The sequence below is a fragment of the Phoca vitulina genome, unplaced genomic scaffold, assembly GCF_004348235.1.
Source record: "Phoca vitulina isolate PV1807 unplaced genomic scaffold, GSC_HSeal_1.0 scaffold8, whole genome shotgun sequence".
In the NCBI taxonomy this organism is placed as follows: Eukaryota; Metazoa; Chordata; class Mammalia; order Carnivora; family Phocidae; genus Phoca; species Phoca vitulina.
In genome coordinates, this window is record NW_022589711.1 from 41,013,416 (window position 1) to 41,020,265 (window position 6,850).

At 41.0% G+C, this 6,850-nt stretch overlaps 1 long non-coding RNA gene across 1 annotated transcript; it reads right to left on the reverse strand.

Moving 5' to 3' along the window:
• Positions 1 to 677: 677 nt before the first annotated feature.
• On the reverse strand, positions 678 to 6,524 carry LOC116633813. Its single transcript, XR_004299789.1, has 3 exons — positions 6,437 to 6,524; positions 1,648 to 1,790; positions 678 to 744 (listed from the first exon to the last, which is right to left on the reverse strand). It is a non-coding gene; the product is annotated as an uncharacterized LOC116633813 (long non-coding RNA).
• Between the last annotated feature and the right edge of the window lie 326 nt (positions 6,525 to 6,850).

A 6,850-nucleotide genomic window follows, 5' to 3' on the forward strand; every position in this document is an offset into this window, starting at 1 on the left:
ATTTCTCAAAAAGAAAAAAAGTGCATACCATATATATGCCCAGGAAAACCCTTATAGATGACTGTTCATAACAGCTTTATGGAAAAATTTTTTAAAAAGTTCAAACATCCCAAATGCCTATCAAGGGTGAAAGGATAAATAAATTGCATATATTTGCACAAAAGCAAATGTGTATATTCATACACTGCAATACTATTCCATAATACAAAGAATGAACAAAACTGTTACATTCAGTAACATGCAAGAATTTTTAAAATTATGCTGAGCCAAAGAAACCAGACATAAAAAGTATATATTGAATCATTCCAACCACATAAAGTTCCGGAACACATTAAACTATGTAAAGTGATAGGGGTCAGATCAGTGTTTAAAGCAGGGGATGGAAGGAATTGACCGTAAATGGACATGAAAGAACTCTCTAGAGCAATAGATATATTCTATATTTTGATTGGGGTGTTGGTTACATGGTGCACATACCTACAAAACCTCATCAAACTGTACACTTAAAATTTGTACATTTTATTCTATGTTAATTATGCCCCCCAAAAGTTGTTTTTTAAAAAAATGAAAACAGAAATAATAACCATAAGAATAGCTACTACTTACCAGAGTTCTACAGGATGCTTGTATATATTACCACTCAATCCTTAGAGCATTCTTTAAGGTAGGAGTTATTATAAAAACTGAGACTGAGAGCAGTGAAGTAACTTGCCCGCGACCTTGAGCGAACAGGAGGGAGCTGACCTGTAAGAAGGCACAGGGCAAGGATTCTATTGAAAAGCACAAATCGAAACTACTAGAAGGGGATGATGGAAACAGCAAACAAGGCTGTACTGACTGAAACTAGAGGAAAGAATTAAAAGGTGTTTGTACAGGCAAATGTTTGTGACGAAAGGGATGTAGGTGGCCAAGAGGGCTTTATGTTTGATTAGCTTGGTCTCCTCAATGGAGTAGACGTGGGACTGCCTGTTAGAGTGTGGCTGGAGCATTAGGAGATTCTGGAACGTTCCCCAACAGAAATAAGAAAGAACCACTGGGCAGCAACCAGGACCCTCTCTGACAGAGGGAAAAATTAGGCTTGCAGTGGGCAGGCCCCACAGGATTCTGCCATTTTCTCTGTCAGATTCCACAAACTAAGAAGAGCAGTAGAGGGAGTGAGGGTGGACCCAAGTTAGAGGTGTGCACATAAATCTGTCCCAGGCAGGAATGACCCAGAGGCCCGTCAGATTGGGTAAGTAAAGCCTTCTCCGTAGAAGTTAAAAATATCCACTACCTCATCCATCCCAGCTGAAGGGAAAACTGGCAGTTCTTTCTCTTATTTTAATTATAATATTTGACTTACTATGGTTCTGTGAGACTACTAAATTGGAAATGGAATAAAATATAGAAGAGTAAAAATTTTGGCTGAGCCAATTAAAATATTCCATAGGGAGTCTTTCCTGTCCAAGCAATATTATGAACCTTTGAATAAATTGGGTCTGGGCCCTGGTTTGTTATTTTAAATTTGGACTAATGGAATAGATATAAAAGACTAAAATGTGGAGTTTATTCAGTCACTCACATCCTAAACAAACCCCCAACATGTCAAAAATTGACATCACCTTCCCCATCCCAATTTCCTCTCTTTCTGCCCATATTTGTCCATACCTTTCCTTCCCTGACTTGAGATCACAGAGGTCTTTGGACCTCAAAACTGTCCTCCTTCAGCCCTTGGCCGTATCCTTTTCTTCTTTTCTTCTACCAAGAAGTAGTGCACAACTTGTTAGTAGGGGCTATGCAGGAAGACGGTTCTGTAGGCAAGAATTTGGGGAAACATTGTGACAAACAGAGTTACAAGTTTTTTGCTGTCGGACCTCTCAGAGATTTTAATGTGTTTCCGTGCACTGAGAACCTCCAAGGGTGAGATAAAATATTTGATCACGGGACCCCTGTGGTTGTAGCATTACCTGAAATTCACCCTGGGAAACACTGGCCTAAATGACAATAACTGCCCCCCAGCCGTCCTCTCTGCATTCAGTCTCTCTTGTTCCAATCCATCTTGAATACTGCTGCGGGGGATTATCTCAAACCGCATCCTTCTGGAGCTGGTCCTCAGCTGTGAAAGCTTTGGTGACCGCAGGCAGTAGCTATTATGCCGTGTCCAAGCCTCCCCCAGTGTGACCTGCAAAGCTCTCCCTACCCCAAAGTGAGAAACCGGCTCTACCTCAGCAGCAGCACCTGCACAGCTCACAAGGATGTCCCGTGCTATCAGTGGAAGGAAGTTACTGTTTCCAGAACCCACGTGGCTTCAGAATTTACATTTTAAGAGGAGCCAGCATGTATAAATATAGGGTCAAGTGAAAAAAGCCTGGATGACGCCTACTTTTAGAGGAAAAGAAAAACTGGAGATCAAGTTTAGCCATGGTTTTGACCTGATTTTGTGGGTTATGTGCAGGCCAGCAGATAAAAAATTAGTTAGAACTCAGACTAAGGGGCATCTCTCACCAAAATGTTCTGAGCTGGCTTAGATCAACCAACAGCAGATAGTACACTTCCTCTCATTAACCAGTTTACTTCTTTTAAGAGTAACACAGCCACCACCCACCCTCAAGACCGCCTTGGACAAGTTTCCAGAATTGGGTCTTGGAAGAAGCACCAGCTGCCTAATTTTGCCCCTTCAAAGAAATGCTTTGCTCTATCACATGCTATACATACCATATGAATAAGGACTCCCTCACTTCCAAATACCTTGACCTGAAATTATTTGAATACTTCAGGTCAAAATGTGTTCTGGGCCTGAATTATCTAAATAATAAGTGTGTGGACAGGTGCTTGGTTTTCAAGAGCATGTGACTGGAAAAAAAAAGCCTGCTTCTTTAAGTAGTCTTTACAATGGCTTTCTAAAGCTCTCTCCTGTTTTGTTGATTTATTTTTTAAAGAGAGAAAGACATGTTGATGAATGAGTTAGACTTCTGCAGGATCCCAAGAGAAGACCAGAGGGGCTTGTGGGAGAGTGAGGCATGGGCAAGCTTTCTCTTCTGCTTGGAAAAGGCTCCAGGGCCCTCAGTCCTCCCTGATTACTCTCCAAATGCTATACTCACTGTCTGAATTGACTCCATGCCAAGAAAAGCCTTCATTTGAGCCTTTGAGAGTTTGATGCTGTGGGATAAAAAGTAAACCAGAACAGAAAGGGATGAAGGGTAGAGACTGAAAGAAACAGAAGGCCGAGGAATGACTATAATTGCAAGCTGAGGATTTCTGCATCTCCTGGCTTGCTGGGCTTCTTTGATCCTTAAAAAGAAAAGGGACAGCACTTATATAATATGCTCTGGTCCAGAAAGGAATCTGCTTTTGCATGGGAGCTGTCCAAGTGGCCTCCCTGCCTCTAGTCTGGTTAACAGCAGGCCTTCAATAAGAGAATCAATGAATTTGTCCTGAAAATCAGCTGCAGACCGCAGCACCCACAGGCTGCTTTATGGGGACTTGTGGGCCCCACAGGAGTCTTTTTTAATGACTGTGTAATCAGAGCTGTTAAATCTCTCATTCATGTAAGTAAAGAAGACAATGGAACTGTCCTATATTACCCAACTGGCAGACTTCAGGGAGCACCAAGGTACCCAGAAAAGCAGGGAAACACCAAAAAAAAAAAAAGTTTTTGATAAAATGTAATACTTGCTATTTCAACAATAATAATAAGAAGTAATCAACATGGGAAACTAAAATAGTTTCTTATACTTATGTAACAGTTTAATGTGCTTTGAATCAGTTAGCCACTGTCACAAAAATACCATGTAACCGGGGCGCCTGGGCAACTCAGTTGGTTAAGCATCCAATTCTTGGTTTTGGCGCGAGTCATGATCTCAGGGTCATGGTTTGAGCCCTACGTTGGGCTCTGTGCTGAGTGTGGAGCCTGCTTGAGGTTGTCCCTCTCTCTACCCCTCCCCAACACCACCCCCCCTCCGTTCTCTAAATAAATAAATAAATAAATAAATAAATAAATAAATAAATAAAATCTTTATTTAAAAAAAATACCATGTAACCAACCCAATGAGTCAAACCATCAGTGATCTAGAAGTCAGTTGTGCATTGTCTTATCTAGGCTGGCCTCAGCTAGACAGCTTGGCTTTAAGCCAGAGTAGCTAGAGCAGCTCTGCTTCTCTGAGTGGGGCTGAGAGAGCTGGATGGCTCTGCTACATTTGTCTCACCTCTTCCTTTCACGCTCAGGCTGGCTCCAGCATATTGTACTCTTGGCATTGACAAAAGTGCAAGAGAGGACATGCCCCAGTGTGCAAGCACATTTCAAGTCCCTGATAGAATCTTGTCTACTAACATCTCATTGAACAAGGTAAGTCAAAGAGCCAAACCCAAATTCAAGGGATAGAAAAGTACCCTCTTTTGAGAGACACTCTATAAAGTTACATGGTACAGCATACAGACTAGGGAGAGATGAAGAATTTGGGTCAATAGTCTCACTTATTATAATGCACCATTATCTCTTCAGTTTTTAGGGCCTCCTAAGAGCTTCTCTAGACATCACTGGTTCTTCATCAGTCAGTAGGTAGATAGTGTCAGGGATGTTTCTTTAAGACTCAGTTTCCTTACCTGTAAAAAGTGATGTTTTCTCTGCCTATCTCATGGGTTTGACGTGGAACCCAAATCAGATAATCTATGTGAAAGTTCTTCAAAAGGTCTAAGGTATTATACAGTGTAAGCTATTACCACAATTCTTACTAGAGGACAATACTCTTTGCATGTATTGGGCTTGTAGAGGCCAAGGACAGACTGCCCCAAAATATGCTACTATGGCATACTGATTACTTTAAATAAAAGTTACCTAAGAGAAGCACCAGGGTGGCTCAGTCAGTTATGCATCTACCTTTGGCTCAGGTCATGATCCCAGGGTCCTGAGATCTAGCCCTGAATCAGGCTCCCTCATCAGTAGGGGAGTCTTATTCTCCCTCTGCCCCTCCCCCGCCATGCTCGTGCACTCGCTCTCTCTCTCGCTCGTACTCACTCTTTCTCTCTCTCAAATAAGTAAATAAAATCTTTAAAAAAAGTTACTTAAAAAAGAACACTCTGATCTCTTTTGTATCCAGAAAGCAGGAAAAAAATCTCCCATGTGAAAGGTACCTTCCTTGTACCACAAGGCAAAGAGACATCCTTATCGTTAGAAATAGGGAATTTAGAGCAAAGAAGGCTGATTAAACAAACCCTGTTACTTTTTTTAATTTACGACCCCAGCTCAAGTTCGGTTTAAAATTCCTAATTGAAACTCTTGACCATAGTGTTCTTTGTCCTGTTAATGCCTCACAAATTTACTGTCTCTGTCAAAAAATGTATAAAAACTGCCTGCCTTAGTCATTTCTTTGGGTCTCAATTTCATTATTGGGAATGTAATTTAACTTTGTTTTCTCTTGTTAATCTGTCTCATGTCAATTTAATTCTTAGACCAGCTAGAACAATCTTGAAGGGTAGAAAAAAATGTTTCCTCCCCAACATAGGCCATACACTCTCTGTGCCACTACTCAACTCTGCCACTATTGCATAAATGCAGCCATGGGCAATAAGTAAATTATGGGTGTGGCTATTTTCCAATAAAACTTTACATACAAAAAAAAAAAAAAGGCAGCTGGCCCAAGGGTAATAGTTTGGTATATATTCATGAATTTTAAGAAATAGATATGAGGGTGGTTTTCCATTTGTCTGAGATAGTTGGGCAAGGACTCCTTCAAGAGATTCCCTACCTCCCTTGCTAATTTCTGTTAGGATTTAACAACCTTCACCATTTCAAGATGCATCATAATATGTAAATTATATCTCAATAAAAAAATAAATTTTTCTTAAAAAGGCACATCATATTATCAAAGCTCCTCACTCTGTACTTTAAACCCATGCTCTCTTATTCTGCATGGGGATAATTTGTTATGTATCAAAGGGAATTTGTATCCAAAACATACTTCATAAAGATAAGTTATTTTGGTATTGCTGAAGTTTGAAAAGAGAAGGAAAACATTTTTTTTCCATTTTCTCTGGAATATAAGAAGATTCCTGGCTTCGTCCTTTCCTACTACAAGCTCCTTTGTGATACTGTCCTCCAGAGATAGCAAACAGAGCAAAAATACAGATGCTAGAACATAGTTGGCAGTCCCTATTAAGGGGATGGTTCCTTCATTTCTACCAAAGAAAGAGCTGCTTCCACTGAGAACCTTCTACAACCCTCTTTGCTGTTTCCAGAACTGTCTTTGAGTTTTCATTCCCTGTCAGCCAGAGGAGTTCATCTCCATTACAATCAGGTAAAAACCTGGCTCCAGCCAACACTCTTGGGAGGCAAGTGAAGAGAGAATTCTTCTCACTCCTAAGCCCTGGGAGGTTGGTAGGCCTACCTTGGAAAAGAAAATAAGCAGAAAAATAAGTTGGGGAAAATCAAGAATCCTCACACAATCCCATGATTCTTTACCTGAACTCTTCGTTAGGCATTCTTAGGGTCCGCTTTGGAAGTGGAAACAGCTGGTGAGGAAACTACAAAAGCTGGTGCAGGAAACTTGTTTTTATGAGAACACAAACAACCCAGAACTTGCCACAGGATGCGGGCTGAATCAGGATCCTCAAAAGGGCCCACTGTGAAAGACTTCGTTGTCCTGGAATGATCTTCTCCACCTGAAATGAGTTTTTCCATAATAAGTAAATTACCTCAAACTGCCTGGAGAGTTGGTGCAGATAACGAGGACATTTTGGATGGCAAAGCCTGTATCTCCCCACTTGGTACCTAGTTTAGAAAGCAGGCAGGACCCCATATTGATTTCATGCCATCTCATCCACAGAGCTGGAAAGGCTCTCAGGGTACATTAAACTCAGTGCCGGCATCATGAGG